Raw genomic sequence first — 17,350 nt, 5'->3', positions numbered from 1 at the left:
CAAGCACTACATTTTTACTCCTCCCACCCCATTAAATGTTTTTAACATGTTATTTGGTATCTTTTTATTTTGTGTATCCCTCAACACTTATTATAGTTACAGTTGTTAGTCCTTTAACTTTTATACTAACCTTTTAAGTGGCTGATTTACTGCCTTTGCTTTAGATTTGTTTTTACCAGTGCTACTTTTTCTTATATTTTTCAAATATCTAGTTATGGCCTTTCCTTTTCCACTGAAAGAAGACCCTTTAGCCTTTCTTATGAGGCTGGTTTAGTGGTGATGAATTGCAAAATGCAATGATGAAAAGCAAAATTGCTTTTGCTTGTCTGGGAATCTATTTCTCCTTCAACTCTGAATAGTAATTTTGCTGTCTACGGCATTCGTGGTTGTAGATTTTTCTCTTTCTGTGCCATTCCCTCTGGCCTGCAAAATTTTTGCTGAAAAACCACCTCATAGTCTTATGAGCACTTCTTTGTATGTGACTCTGTTTTCTTTTGCTCCTTTTAAGATCTTTCTAACTTTGCCATTTTAATTATAATATGTCCTGGTGTGTATCTCTTTGCATTCATCTTGCTTGGGACTCTGTGCTTCCTGGACCTGAATTTACCCAGCTTAGGAAGTTTTCAGTTGTTATTTCTTCAAATGATTTTTTTTGCTCCTTTCTTTCTCTCTTCTCCTGAGAGCCCTATAATGTGAATGTTAGTACACTTGATAATATCCCAGAAGTCTCTTAGTCTTTTTTTTTTTTAAATTCTTTTTCCTTTTTGCTGTTCAGCTTGGATGATTTCTGCTATTGTGTTTTCCAGATCACTGATCCATTCTTCTGCATCCTTTAATCTGCTGCTGATTCCCTCTACTGTATTTTTCATTTAGCTCCTATATTCTTCGGCTCTAATTGGTTCTTTTTTAATATTCTGTATCTTTTGTTGAAGTTCCTACTGAATTCATCCACTCCTCTCTCAACTTTAGTGAACATTTTTATGACAATCACTTTGAACCTTTTATCAGGCAGATTGGGTCTCTCCATTTCATTTAGTTCTTTTTCTGAGGTTTGTTGTCTTCTTTAATTTGTAACATTTCACTTTTTCCTCATTTTCTTTGATTTTCTATGTTTTATCCTATGAATTAGGTAGAATAGCTACCTCTCCCAGTCTTGAAGGAGTGGTCTTGTGTAGGAATGTCCCCACTGTTGACTGCATATCCTTAATGGCTTTGGCTGATTGGCTGGAGCTGGAGTATGTGCAGGCAAGGAATCCTGGGGTGTTTTGCTGTGTTACCACACTGATGGGATGGCCAGACCTTCATTGGCCTTTGGCCAGATGGTCCCAGGCACTCTGCACCAGAACTGTCTTGGTGATGTGGCATAAACTAGAGCAAATGTGGGCCAGGGGGCTTCCAGGATGCTCTGGCCAGGGTTACTCTGTATAGAGCTGGGGTGGACATACTCAGTCTGTTTTGTGCAGGGGGTACCTTGGTGGGATGGATGGGGCTTTCCTAGTGCATACCATTCTAGAGCTACCTTAGTGGGATGGATGTAATTAGGGCAGGGGCCACCTTTTGGGGGATGGCTGGAGCTGGTGTGGGCTAGGGGCCCAAAGCTCACTACAGTGGCTCTAGCAGGTAGGTTAGAGCACCTAGATAGACCTGTCCTGCGTGCACTATCAAGGTGAAGGGGAAATGTAAACCATGGCACTAACCAGCACCTATGACTCCAGAGAGAGTTACAGTAGTTTTTCCACCACTTGGCATATGCTCTAGGGTAAGTCATTTATAATAGTTGCCCTTTTAACTACTGGTTTGTTTGTTCACTGTGCCTCAGGTTGGGCAAATCTTTGTGCGGACTCTCTAGTGATATCCCTCCTTTCTGTGGGTTGTCGCATGGGGGTTCCATGGTTACTGTGTTTCTGTCTCTCCTATCTTTAGCTATGTGGTCCTTCTATCCTTTGTTGTATAGAAACTGTTTAATAAGCCCTCAGTTCTTCAAGTGGAATTGCTCTGTGTATAGGTGTAGATTGGTTGTGTCCATGGAAGTATGTGAGTTCAGAATCTTCCTATGCCCACTGTCTTGGACTCAGAAACCCTGGAAATTAGGTTTGAGGGAAGTATGATAACTTCCGATGTTCTGACTGCTGACATTGGTGTGAGTAGTAAGTTCCTTTGTCTCTAATCTAGGTGTCTTGTGTCTGTTGGTAGCATCCACAAAACGGACAGGCTGACTTGTTAACTTACAAGTAGGGTGAAACCCTTCAAAAGTTCTTTCCTGCTTTCTGATTTTTCTCTAAGTTCAAAAAGTAGCAAAATTCACTTATTGATACTTTTACCTCTTTTTTATTCCCTCCAGATAGTGCTAAGGGCAGATGGAGATGAATATGAAAGAATATAAAAGGGCTCAAGAATGACAACTTGGCCAAAAAAGACACACAAACATAGACTTTAGGTGCTTTGGGTGTCTTACTCTATCACATGTTCTTGGAGCATTTGAGACTAATTAACCTGCTAACAAGACCCATATTCCTCTGAAAAGTTCATCTATCCCACATTCTTTCTCTAACAAGGTCTTGAATATTTCCCCCCTAAAGCACAAGCTGACAGCATGAATATAGTTCAGTCATAGAAAATCAGGTCTTTAAAAGAGCTCTTCTGTTGAAGGATAACAATTCCCTGGAAACCAGGTAATAAACTCTGGCTTCTTTTTAGTGGCAACTGAAAATGATCTCCTTCTTAAACCTTTCTTTCATAATCCTAGATGTATTATAAAATGATACTCCTAACAGTGATCACAGTTTTTAGGTTTATAATAGCAAGTGTATTCTATAATCATGTAAATATTATTTTACCAACACCAAAACATCACTATGATTTTTAAAAGGGATAACAATCTTTATGTAAGCCAATTTGATAATAAATTATCTTAAAAATAAAAAAAATAATTAAAATAAAGATCATGTTAAATAAAAATGGATCTATTTTGCTGTAGGAAACAAATAGTTAAAACATTTAGAAAAATTCTATAGTAACTTTCATGGCTTTTACATTTATACCCAAGACAACTGGTTTATTTGGGATTTGTTTGTATGGCTTTATTTAACTGTCAGAATTAAAGGCTAGTGCTCAAGTTTTCTGCACCCTCTGCACATCCAGACTATCTTGGACTTGCAAAGCAGTCCATTATGTTTCTGGAAGTTCAGTAAAGTATGCCTTTGCTGTGTGAGGTGGGGTAATGCTTGCTATTTTAACAAACCAATTCCCAGATTTTAACAAACCAATTTAACAAACCAATTCAGTGCCCTAATATAGTAAATGTTTATTTTTCACTATGCTGTGCAGGTGCTTTTGGTTACTGGGTTAGAGAATTCTACTTCATGTAGTCATTTAGACACCCAGGATATTGGAGGTTATAACATCATCAAACAAATGTCTTCCAAGATCATCTTGAATTCATATTCAGCTGGCAGAGGGAAAGAGAACATAGTAAACTATTTCCACTTCAAAACTACCTTGACCTGAAAGTGTCACATATTACTTCTGCTCACATTCCATTGGCAGGAATCAAGTACAAGCCCTACTGAGATACAAGGATGACTGGCAAGTATAATCTATGACTAAGTGGTCACTTCTTAAAGATAACTTGAAACTACTGAAGTAGGTCATGAATATCCAGTAGAGTAGCTAGCATCATTTTCCACTGTTAACCATTACTCTCCAAGCCACCTTTAGAGACCTCTCAGTATCTCAATAATATATTCATTTATTCTTATGAAATATTATAAATGAACCTGAAAATAATTGTGTAGCTATATGGAGCCACTGATTCATTATACTACAAATAAGGTAGTATAAACTTGTTCACACTTATGCTGTTATGACCAGTGTAGTCAAAATGGAGCAATCTGTATAAGATAGGATGAAAATAGTAGCTCATCCTCCTCTCTGTCACAGATGGCTTTAAGTGCAATGAGATGATTTAAAGAAATAAAAATTGACAATTTTTAAAAAGTGTTTTTTAAAAATCAAAAGTGATCCGTATATTTATTATAGCCAAATATTACATTAAACTCATTCAAACACAATTCAAACTGTGAAAATATAATCCTTAATATATGCTAAGGTCAGTGAGACACATGAGAAATTCTCAGTAAATGTTAGTTATGGAAAGTGAAGCTGTTCATACAGCTTTCATTTATTTGTACTTCTGTTCCCATGGTGAAAACATTTGATATTTATAAGTAAGTGTAACTTTTCCATTTTAATCAGATTTTCTTTGGGAGCCAGGGCCATCTTGTATTTTCACTTCCAACATGGTTATTATGTTATCTTTACAGAACTCACATGAGGAAAGGATTATTTTACTAAAATTGACTTTGAAAAGGTATTTTGTGTTGTTTTCCCATTTAAATATGGTTAAAGCTAAGTTATTTCAAGGAAAAAGCTGAGAAGCATATAGCCCCAAATCCCAGTTATAAAGCAGACATTAGTTTAGTGGGAGAAGTTCATTGGTATTCTATGTAAACAGTATCACTAAGTGAGATTAGATCTGTTAGATTATACATTTTAAAAATTCTGTAGGTGCTGATTTTTCCATTTGCATCCACAGGATACTGTCCCTTTGGAAGTAGACTTGTGGCCCAGTGAGTGTCATTTCTGTCTATAGAATTCTATTTTTCTCATGCAAATGGCTTGCACTAATAAAAAGCAAGGCAGTTCTAAAAGACAAAAAAAGGCAGCTCTACTTCTATCTAGTAGTGAAATAGGACTTTTCTAGGGACATGACAGGGGGAGAGGAGGGAGGGAGAATCATTTTAATTGTGGCAAATCTTAATAGAAGCAGAGAGAAGCTATTATGAAGGAAAAGACGTACTACGGCCTGTCCGAATCAGAAGTTTCATTTTTAGGCCAGAATCTGCAGAGTATAGAAATAGTGCTTATGTTTGTTGAAAGGTCAACATTGAAAAAGGACTTTTTCAGGCATATCTAGATTTGTCAAATAAATGCTTATAATTTTTCATTTATTCTTGATGTGATCCTTTGGTGGGTTTTAAAAGCTGTGGTGTTACCAGTTACCCCAACTATTTGGCCAGAGTCCTTTTAGTAGATAAAATATTGTCTAAGGTCATGTTCACACTGCTCTTTGTTAATCCATAGTTATGTTCTTGCTATTTAATCAAGCTATTGTCTCAACATATCAAGCATTTAATATATGTAAAAATAAATATAAAAATTATTACATCCAGTCCCTACATATATGTATCCAATCTTATGACTTATGCCATTTTAAGCTGCATGTCTTTCAGTCATAAACCTTTTTTCAAACTGAAGACTTTAGTAAAACATCAATAAATAGCATAAACATGGAAGAAGAGAAATGAAAGTAGAAAATAGGGGATACAGAAAATACTTGCTCAGTTTTTTAATAGACATTTTATTTTAATAGTTCTAGATTTACAGAAGTTATGAAGAGTACAGAGAGTTCCCAGATATCCTACACCCAGGTTTCTCTATCATTAACATCTCGTATTACTATAGTTAATTTGTCACAGCTAATGAACCAATATTATTATGTTATTAACTGAAGTCCATACTTTATTCAGATTTTCTTTATTTTTACCAAATAACCTTTTTCTATTCCAGGATCCCATTCCAGTTACCACATCCATTTATATGTAATGTGTCCTACTTCCTCTTGGCTGTGTTAGTTTCTCAGTGATGGGTTTTGGGGAGAAAACCCACAAGTTAAAGTACCATACTCATCATGATCAAGTGTATCTTATCAATATGACTTATCACTTTTGGTTCCCTTGAACTCCTGGCTGAGGAAGTACTTGTCATATTTCTCCACCATATTATTCTTTTTTCCTTTTTTTCCATACTATACTCTTTGGAAGGAAGTAACTGTGTGCAACTCACACTAAGGAATGGGGAATTGTGTTTTACCTCTGTGAATGAGGAATATTGTATAAACTATTTGGAATTCTTCTGAGTAAGAAATTTATCTATTCTCCTGATTTATTTATTCAGTCACTCATTTATATTAGTATAGACTCATCAATAATTATTTTACATCTTGTATTATCATCCAATAGAAGTGCTTTTTGTTGTTCAAATTGTTCTAGCATTGGCTATTGAGAACTCTTTCAGTTGACTCCTGTATCTCTTTGACATAGCATCATTATGTATTTTTTTGTTTGTATGTTTGGTTTCTGTTTTTCAGAGGGTTTTTTTTTTTTTAGCATTACAAGATGTTCCAAGTGCGTCTTTTTTTTAGTTTTTATTTAAATTCCAGCTAGTTAGCATACAGTGAATATTAGTTTCAAGTGTACAATTTAGTGATTTAACACTTCCATACATTACCCAGTGCTCATTATAACAAGTGCACTCTTAATCCCCATCACCTATTTAACCCATGCCCCCACCCATTGAGATATCACCTCGCACCTAACAGAATGGCTAAAATTAACAACACAAGAAACAACAGGTGTTGGCGAAGATGCAGAGAGAGGGAAACTGTCTTGCACTGTCAGTGGGAATGCAAATGGGTGCAGGCACTCTGGAAAATAGTATGGATGTTCCCCAAAAAGTTAAAAATAGAACTAACTACCCTATAACTCAGCAGTCACATTACTAGGTATTTACCCAAAGAATACAAAACTACTAATTCAAAGGGATGTTTGCACCCTGATGTTTATAGCAGTATTATCCAAGTGCATCTTGTATATCCAGTGACACAGCCTTCTAGGAGGTCATTTTGTTAAGGAGCCCTACTTCCTTTTATTGTATTAGAATCCAAGATCTGTGCCTTAGTTGTGCTATTTGCTACCTGGGTGTCAGCATTACTAGGCCCTGTCAGCTGACAGAGCAAACTATATGTATACATATTTTTATAATACATATATATGTTTATAATAATACTTATACATGCACATATCTATACATATTTATATTAAGCTACACATAAGTTCATACTGATGTCTTTACCTCATTGGTTATTCTGGACTTCTCCCCCTGCTTGTCCATAACTTCCTACTCCAACACTGAGAAACCTGGCTCCTAACATCTGCCATTTTCTTGACTACTGTAGATTCATGTCTTAAAATCAAATACTGTGAGTCCTCCAGTGTTACCACTCTTCAATATTTTATTGACTTTTCTATATCCTTTGTCTTTCCATATAAATTTTAGACAGTATGTTGATATCTGTGAAATGGCTTGCTCCGATTTTAATAGTGATTATGTTGACTAAACAATTTGGGGAAAATTGTCATCATAAGAATATTGAGTCTCATTCTGGAACATGGAATATCTCTCAATTTATTTAAATCTTTGATGTCACCCATCAATGTTTTGTAGATTTCTGAATACACTTTTGTACATGTTGTTACATTGATACCTAAGCATTTCCCTTTTTTATGCTATTGCAAATAGTACTTTTTGGAATTTCAAATTTCAGTTATTCATATTGGTATATGGGAAAGCAACTGTGTTTTGTATACTGATGTTGTATAGTGTGATATTGCTATTATTTCCAAGACCGTTTTCTACATATCCTTTGGGTATTTCTATACACTCATGTCATCTACAAATAAAGACAGTTTTATTTCTTTCTTTCTAGTTTAATTTTCCCTTCTTATTTTATTGTACTAGCTAGGGCTTTCAGTATGAAATGGTAAGATGATCTCTTTTTCTCAACTCTTTTATCATTAACTATGATATGAAGTATAGGGTTTTTTGTAAGTATTCTTTATCAAGTTGCAGAAGTTCCCCTCTATTCTAGAGTATTGAGAGTTTTAATCATGGATGTTGGATTGTGTCAAATGTATTTTCAGCATCTTTCTTTTTCATCTTTGCCTGCTTACATGGTGGGTTACAGTGGTAGATTTCCAAATGTTAAGCCAGCTTTAAGTGTCTGGGATAAATCTCACTTGTTCCTGGTGTGTGATTTTTTTTTACATATCGATGGATTTTATTACTGGTGTTTTATGGAAGATTTTTGCATCTGTGCTCATGAGAGATATTTTTCTGATGTTTTCTTCCTTGTAATGCCATCTGTTTTACATATTAAAGTAATTCTGGCTTCAGAGAATAAATTAGAACATACTTTTTCTGCTTATATTTTCCTGCAAAAGATTGTAGAGAATAGGTACATTTTTTTCCTTAAATATTTGGTGGAATCCATCACTGAAAACATCTGAGTCTGGTAATTAATTTTTAAAAGGTTTTAAAATACTGATTCAGGGGCTTTGAGTGGCTCAGCCAGTTGAGTGTCTGACTTTGGATCAGGTGATGATCTCACAGTTTGGGAGTTCAAGCCCCACATTGGGCTCGCTATGGTCAGTGCAGAGTCTGCTTCAGATCCTCTGTCCCCCTATCTCTCCCAAAAACAAAAACAAATGAACATTTAAAATACTGATTCAGTTGTAATAGTAACTTCAGGCTATTTAGGTTACCTGTGTCTTTTTGCATGAATCTTGGTAGTTTGTGTTTTTCAAGGAATTTGTTTATTTTAATGACATCAAATTTGCAAAAATAAAGTCTTTTGTAGTATTTTATTATTAGTAGTGTTGATCCCTTTTTTTGATTCTGATATTGGTAATTTGTGTCTTGTCTCATTTTTTCTTGATGGATTAATTAGATGTTTATTAATTTTGTTAATATTTTTAAAGAACCAGATTTTTAAAACAGTCTTCTCTATTGGTTTCTTGTTTTCAATTTCATCAATTTATATTCTAATTTGTATTACTTCTTTTTTTCTCCTGCCAAATTAGGCTTAAACTACCCTTCTTTCTCTAACTTCCTAAAGTTAAATCTTAGGTTTTTGATTTTATATCTTTCTTATTTTCTAATATAAGTAATGAAAGCTATAAACTTCTTTCTATGCCCTGCTGTTGCTTCATCCCACCAATTTTGATGTTGTGGTTTAATTTTAATTTAGTTAAAAAATATTTTAAGATTTATTTGGGGATTTTTGAGTCATCAATTATTTAGAAGTATGTTATTTAATTTCTAAATATTTGGGCATTTTCTAGCTCTCTATAATTTATTTCTAGTTTAATTCCATTGAGGTCTGAGAACATACATTGTATGATTTCTATTCTTTTAAGTTTATTAACGTGTGTTTAATGGCCTAAAATGTGGTGTATTTTGCTGAATGTTGCATGTAATTTTGAAAAAAATAAAAGCTCTGCTATTGAATGAAGTGTTCTATAAATGTCAATTAAATCAAGTTGATTGGTAGTACTATTTAGGCTACCTATATTCTTACTGATTTTCTGTCTGCTTGATCTACCAAATAATGAAAGAGGTGTTAAAATCTTTAATTAAGTATGAATCTGTTTAGGGAGGAGGGGCCAAGATGACAGAACAGCATGGACTTCTCTGCTTCTCTCATCCCTGAAATGCAACTAGATCGGCAGCAAACCATTTTCCATACCCGGAAAATTGATCTGAGGAATAGCATAACAATCTACATAACTTGAGCCACAGAACTTGACGGTACACAGTGATAGGTTAACTGGGGGAGAGAGAAGCTGCAGAAGGTAATGATCTGTGTTTGATTGTGGAGAGAGAACAGAGATGGGGGAGAGTACAGGAAAAGCACTCCCCTGAAAGCAGATGAAGAGAAAGAGTGGAAACACCCACAAGGGTCTGAACAAGAAAGGGAAAAGGAGAGGGTTTAAATACCATTAGGACTCTATAGCAGGGAAATACAGAGTCAGAGATTCTACAGCTTGATACCTGGTGGTGCTCTGGTGGAAAGGGCAAATCCCCAGGAGCAGAGAGTGAGGTCCTCAGGGTCCTCAGACCACACAGAGAGGCGGTTCCCCTGATGGGAGGACATTTGGTAGAAGTCATGTGGCTTCCCCATGGGAAAAGGTACCAGGGGACCCCAGAGAACAGCCACATTTGCTGGTGTTGGAACAAGGATGCCAGGGTGTGGTGAAGCCTGGCCCCAGTTGTGTGTTGTGATTTGCCATGGTCCCCAAACCACTGCTACTACATGATCTCATGAACTTTTACTGGGGCTGGCTGGCACCTGGACACAGTCTCTAGGCTTTTGCAATGGCACCATTGCACAGGCATTCCTGGGGCAAGCCAGCACCCTGCCATTGCTCTGTGCGACCCTCTTCAGAGGGTGGGAGTGTGCCCAAGTCACAAGGCCCTCACAAGTGAAAGATGTGGAAACACAGCCACATCTGAGATAAAAATCAGGACAGAGATGCCACCTGGTAGGTTGATGGCTTGGTTGCAGACAGTGTAGAAGTTGGGAGTGTCCAGAAGCCAAAGATAAAAGAGGGGTGCCTGATGGCAAGTCAGTGAGAACACAGAGTTCTGATGCTAGAGACTGGGAAGATGGGTGATGCCATTTTCGCCTCTCCTGTGCCTGTGCATACATTCACATGAGTGCCACACCAATCCACCACAGTAAGCTAAGCAGTGCCACTTAGTGAAAATGGAGCCTTTACACCAAGCCCCATCCAACTGTACCAACCAAGCCCTAGAGGATGACTACAAGTCTCTTCACCTGTTTAGTGTACGGACTAAAAAGTGCTTCATACTTTGACTTCTGACAGAAACAGGATGTAATTTCTTTTGAATTTCATTCTGTTCTCTGATCCATCCATTCATTTTTATTTCTCTTTTCCTTATTCTTGGCTACAGAAAAAGAAAAAAAATTATTTTTATTTTCCATTTGTATAATTTTTTTTTAATTTTTTAATTTTAAAAAAGTTTTAAAAAATTTTTAATTTTTTAACTATATTCCTTATGTTTTTGGTAAATTTTTTAAACTCTATTTTACTTTCTTCATTTCATTTTATTCTATTTTATTGCATACATTTTTTAATTTTAAAAAAATTTCTTTTTTTTTCTTTCTGTTTTTCCTTTTATTTACCTTTTATCAAGCTTATTTCAACAACAAGACTAAAACACTCCTAGGATCTATCTTCCTTTGTTTCATTTTTTTGTGCTGTTTTTACTTTTTCAATTTTAATTTTATTAATTCTTTTTCTCCCTTCAAAACGTTGAAAAGAAGGAATTCACCCCAAAAAAACAGGAAGAAATGACAGTCAGGGACTTAACACAGATATAAGCAAGGTGTCTAAACTAGAATTTAGAATTGTGATAATAAGGATACTAGCTGTTGTTGAAAAAAAAACACAGAATCACTATCTGTGGACATAAAAGAAGTAAAATCTAGTCAAGACAAATTAAAAATGTTGTAACTGAGATGCAATCTTGAATGGTTGCCACAGCAGTAAGGATGGATGAAGCAAAGCATCAAATCAGCGATATAGAAGACAAATTTGGAGAATAATGAAGCAGGAAAAAAGGAGAGCTCAGGCAAAATAACACAATAAAGAAATGAGAGAACTCAGTGATTCATTAAAAAAGAATAACATCCAGATCACAGGAATCTCAGAAGATGAAGAGAGAGAAAAAGGGGTAGAAGGTTCATGTGAGCAATTATAGTGGAAAACTTTCCTAACTTGGGGAAAGACACAGACATCAAAATTCAGGAAGCACAGAGAACTCCCATTAGTTTCAACAAAAATTGACCATCAACAAGGTATATCATAGTCAAATTCACAAAATACACAGGCAAGGAAAGAAGTATGCAAGTAGCAAGGAAAAAAAAAAGGTCCTTTAACCTATAAAGGAAGACAGATGAGGTTCACAGCAGACATATCCACAGAAACTTGGCAGGCCAGAAAGAAGTGACAGGATATATTCAATGTGCTAAGTCAGAGAAATATGCAGCCAAGAATTCTTTATCCAGCAAGGCTGTCATTCAAAATATAAGGAAAGATAAAGAGTTTCCCAGACAAAAACTAAAGGAGTTCTTGACCACTAAATGAGCCCTGCAAGAAAAAGAGGGGGACTCTCTGAGAGGAGAAAAGATGAAACAAAACAAAAAAGACCAAAAGCAACAGAAAACCAGAAAGAACCAACGGACATCACCAGAAACTCCAACTCTATAGGCAATACGATGGCAATAAATTCATATCTTTCAGAACTCACTCTAAATGTCAATGTACTAAATGCTCTAATCAAAAGACATAGGGTAACAGAATGGATAAGAAAACAAGATCCATCTATATGATCCATCTATATATCTATATGAAAACAAGAACCACTTTAGACCTAAAAATACCTTCAGATTGAAAGTAAGGGGTTGGAGAACCATCTATCATGCTAATGGTCACCAAAAGAAAGCAGGAGTAGTCATACTTATATCAGACAATCTAGATTTTTAAACAAATCTAGGTGATAAAGGACAAGAGATGAAGTAACAAGAGATAAATAAGGACATTATATCATAATTAAGGGGTCTATTCAAGAACATCTAACAATTGTAAACATTTATGTCCCAAGGTGGAACACTCAAACATATTAATCAGTTAATCACAAACATAAAGAAAATCATTGACAATGATACCATAAAAGTAAGGGACTTCAACACCCCACTTACAGCAATAAGCAGATCATCTAATCAGACAACCAACAAGGAAACAAAGGCTTTGAATGACACACTGTACTGGATGGACTTAACAGGTATATTCAGAATATTTCATCCTAAAGGAATGAATACACATTCTTTTCAAGTGCACATGGAACATTTTCTAGATTAGATCACATACTAGGACACAAATCAGCCCTCAATACACACAAAAAGATTGAGATCATACTATGCCTATTTACAGACCACAGTGCTATGAAACTTGAAGTGAACCACAAGAAAAAATTTGCAAAGGCAATAAATACTTGGAGATTAAAGAACATCCTACTAAATAATGAATGAATTAACCAAGAAGTTAAGGAGGATATTAAAAAGTACATGGAAGCCAATGAAAATGGTAATACCACAACACAAAACCTGTGGGATTCAGCAAAGGCAGTCAAAGAGGGAAGTATATAGCAATCCAGGCCTTCCAAAAAAAGGAAGAAAGGTCTCAGATATACAACCTAATCTTATACAGTAAAGATCTGGAAAAAGAACAGCAAATAAACCGTCAAACAGCAGAAAGCAGGAAATGATAAAGATTAGAGCAGAAATCAATGCTATCAAAACCAAAAATCATTAGAACAGATCAGTGAAACCAAGAGCTGGTTCCTTGAAAGAATTAACAAAATTAATAAACCCCTAGCCAGTTTGATCAAAAAGAAATAGGAAAGGATCAAAATAAATAAATAAAATTGAGAAAGAAAGAGATCACAACCAACACTGCAGAGATAAAACAATAAGAGAATATTATGAGCAATTATATACCTATAAATTGGGCACTCTAGAAGAAATGGACAAATTCCTAGAAAAAGATAAACTACCAAAACTGAAACACTAAGTAGAGAATTTGAACAGACCCATAACCAGTAAAGAAATCGAATAAGCAATCAAAAATCTCCCAAAAGAACAAGAGACCAGGGCTGGATCACTTTCCAGGTGATTTCTATCAGACATTTAAAGAAGAGATAACACCTATTTTTTTGAAGCTGTTCCAAAAAAATAGAAATGGAAGGAAAACTTCCAAACTTATTCTATGAGGCCAGCATTACCTTTACTCCAAAACCAGAAAAAGAACCCACTAAAAAGGAGAACTATAGACCAATTTCCCTGATGAACATGGATGCAAAAATCTCAACAAGATACTAGCCAACCAGATCCAACAATATAAGAAAAGAATTATTCACCACAATCAAGTGGGATTTATACCTGGGATGCAGGGCTAGTTGAATATCTTCAAATCAATAAATGTGATACATCACATTAATAAAAGAAAGGACAAGAAACACATGATCCTCACAATAGATGCAGAGAAAGCATTTGACAAAATACAGAATCCTTTCTTGATAAAAACCCTCAAGAAAGTAAGATAGAAGGATCATACTTCAAGATCATAAAAGCCATATATGAAAGACCCACTGTTAATATCATCCTCAATGGGGAAGAACTGAGATATTTTCCCCTAAGGTCAGGAACACGACAGGGATGTCCACTCTCGCCACTGTTATTTAGTATACTATTGGAAATCCTAGCCTCAGTAATCAGACAACACAAAGAAGTAAAAGGCATCCAAATTGACAAGAACGAATTCAAACTGCTAGAACTGATCCATGAATTTAGCATAGTTTCAGGATATAAAATCAATGCACAGAAATCAGTTGCATTTCTATACACTAATAATGAGGCAACAGAAAGAGACATCAAGGAATCAATCCCATTTACAGTTGCACTAAAAACATATAATACCTAGGAATAAACCTAACCAAAGAGCTGAAAAATCTATACACTGAAAATATAGAAAGCTTACGAAAGAAATTGAAGAAGACACACATACAAAAAAATGGAAAAAATATTCCATGCTCATGGATTGGAAGAACAAATATTGTTAAAATGTTGATACTACCCAAAGCAATCTACATATTCAATTCCATCCCTATCAAAATACCACCAGGATCTTCACAGAGCTAGAAGAAACAATTGAAAATTTGTATGGAATAGCAAAAGATCCCGGATAGCCAAAGCAATCCTGAAAAAGAAAACCAAAGCTGGAGGTATCACAATTCTGGACCTAAAGATATATTACAAAGTCGGAATCATCAAGACAGTATGGTATTGGTGCAAAAATAGATACTTAGAGCAATGGAACAGAATAGAAAACCCAGAAATGGACCCACAAATGTATGGCCAACTAATCTTTGACAAAGCAGGAAAGAATATCCAATGGAATGAAGACAGTCTCTTCAGCAAATGGTACTGGGAAAACTGGACAGTGACAGACAGAAGAATGAACTTGGACCACTTTCTTATGCCATACATAAAAATAAACTCAAAATGGTTGAAAGACCTAAACATAAGACAGGAATCCATCAAAATCCTAGAGGAGAAAGGTTGACCTTGGCCACAGTAACTTCTTCTTACTCAACATGTCTCTGGAGGCAAGGGAAACAAAAGCAAAAATGGACTGTTGAATCCTCATCAATATAAAAAGCTTCTGCATGGCAAAGGAAACAATCAGAAAAACTAAAAGGCAACTGATGGAATGGGAGAAGATATTTGCAAACGACATATCAGATAAAGGGTTAGTATCCAAAATCTATAAAGAACTTATCAAACTCAACACCCAAAAAACAAATAATCCAGTGAAGAAATAGGCAAAAGACATGAATAGACACTTTTCTGAAGAAGACATCCAAATGGCTAACAGACACATGAAAAGATGCTCAGCATCACTCATCATCAGGGAAATACAAATCAAAACCACAATGAGATACCACCTCACACCTGTCAGAATGGCTAAAATCAACAACTCAGGCAACAACAGATGTTGAAGATGCAGAGAAAGAGGAACACTTTTACAGTACTGGTGTGAATGCAAACTGGTACAGCCAGTCTGGAAAACAGTATGGGGTACCTCAAAAAGTTAAAAATAGAACTACCCTATGACCCAGCAATTGCACTACTAGGTATTTATACAAAGGATACAGATATGCTATTTTGAAAGGGTACCTGCACCCCAATTTTTATAGCAGTGCTATTGACAATAGCCAAAGTATGGGAAGAACCCAAATGTCCATCAACAGATGAATGAATACAGAAGATGTGGTATATATATACAATGGAGTATTACTTGGCAATCAAAAAGTATAAAATCTTGCCATTTGCAACAATGTGGATGGAACTAGAGTGTATTATGCTAAGGAAAATTAGTCAGAGAAAGACAAATATATGACTTCACTTAAATATGTGGAATTTAAGATACAAAACAGATGAACATAAGGGAAGGGAAGCAAAAATAATATAAAAACAGGGAGGGGGACAAAATATAAGAGACTCTTAAACATAGAGAACAAAGTGAGTGTTGCTGAGGGATTATGGGTGGGAGAATGGGCTAAATGAGCAAGGGGCATTAAGGAAGACACTTGTTGGGTGAGCACTGGGTGTTATATGTAGAGGATGAATCACTGGATTCTACTCCTGAAATCATTATTGCAATATATGCTAACTAACTTAGATGTAAGTTTTAAAAAGAATAAATTTGTTTATTTCTCCATTCAGCAGTTTTGCCTTGTGTATTTTTTTTCTTTTTAAAATTGAGATATAATTGACACACAAAGTATAAGTTTAGGTTGTACAGCATAATGATTTGTCTTATAAATATTGTCAAATGATCACCACAGTAAGTTTAGTTAACATCTGTTAACATATAAATATGCTTTTGTCCCATTGTGACGAGAACTCAAGGATCTATCTACTCTTTTTTCATTGAAGTATAGTTCACCACAATATTACATTAGTTTCAGGTACAACATAGTGATTCCACAAGACTATATATTATGTTATGCTCACTGGTGTAACTACTGTGTGTCACCCTCCAACACTATTAAAATACCATTGGCTATATTCCCTGTGGTGCACCATTTATTTCTGTATTTCTATTCACAGAAATACAGCTACTTTCTCTGTATTTGAGTCTGTTTCTGCTTTGTGTCTTTTTGTTTGTTTTAGATTTAACATATAAGTGAAATCATGATATTGGTCTTTGTTGTTTTTTTTTGTTTTGTTTTGTTTTGTGTTTTTTTGTTTGTTTTTTGTTTTTCACTTAGCATAACCCTCTAGGTCCATCCATACAGTAACAAATGGCAAAATCATTCTTTTTTTTTTTGGCTGAGTAATTTGTGTGTGTGTTTGTGTATATATACTACATCTTTGTTATGCATTCATCTGTCAGTGGACATTTGGGTTGCTTTCCTATCTTGGTTATTGTAAATAATACTGCAATAAACATAAGACTGCATACGCTTTTTTAGTATTTTCATTTTCTTTGGGTAAATACCCAGTAGTGGAATCAGTAAATCATATTGTATTTCTATCTTTAGTTTTTTTGAGGAACGTCTCTACTGTTTTCTACAGTGGCTGTACCAATTTACATTTCCACCAATAGTACACAAGTATTCCTTTTTCTCTACATTCTCACAAACAGTTATTATTTCTTTTCTTTTTGATTCTAGCCATTCTGATAAGTATAAGACAAATTCTACTTGTGGTTTTGATTTCCATTTTCCTGATGATTAGTGTTGCTGGGCATCTTTTCATGTGTCTATTTGCCATCAGTATGTCTTCCTTGGAGAAATGTCTGTTCAGGTCCCCTGCCAATTTTTGACTAGATTATTTGGATTGTTGGTTTGTGTGTGTGTGTGTGTGTGTGTGTGTTTATTTGCTTGTTTTGGAGTTGAAGTGTATAAGTTCTTTAATATTTTGGATGTTAAACCCTTATCAAATATTATTTGCAAATATCATCTCCCATTAAGTAGGTTGCCTTTTCATTTTGTTGATGTTTACTTTTGCTGTATAAAAACT

Source organism: Lynx canadensis, chromosome B2, assembly GCF_007474595.2.
Source record: "Lynx canadensis isolate LIC74 chromosome B2, mLynCan4.pri.v2, whole genome shotgun sequence".
NCBI lineage: Eukaryota > Metazoa > Chordata > Mammalia > Carnivora > Felidae > Lynx > Lynx canadensis.
This window is presented reverse-complemented; position numbering follows the sequence as displayed.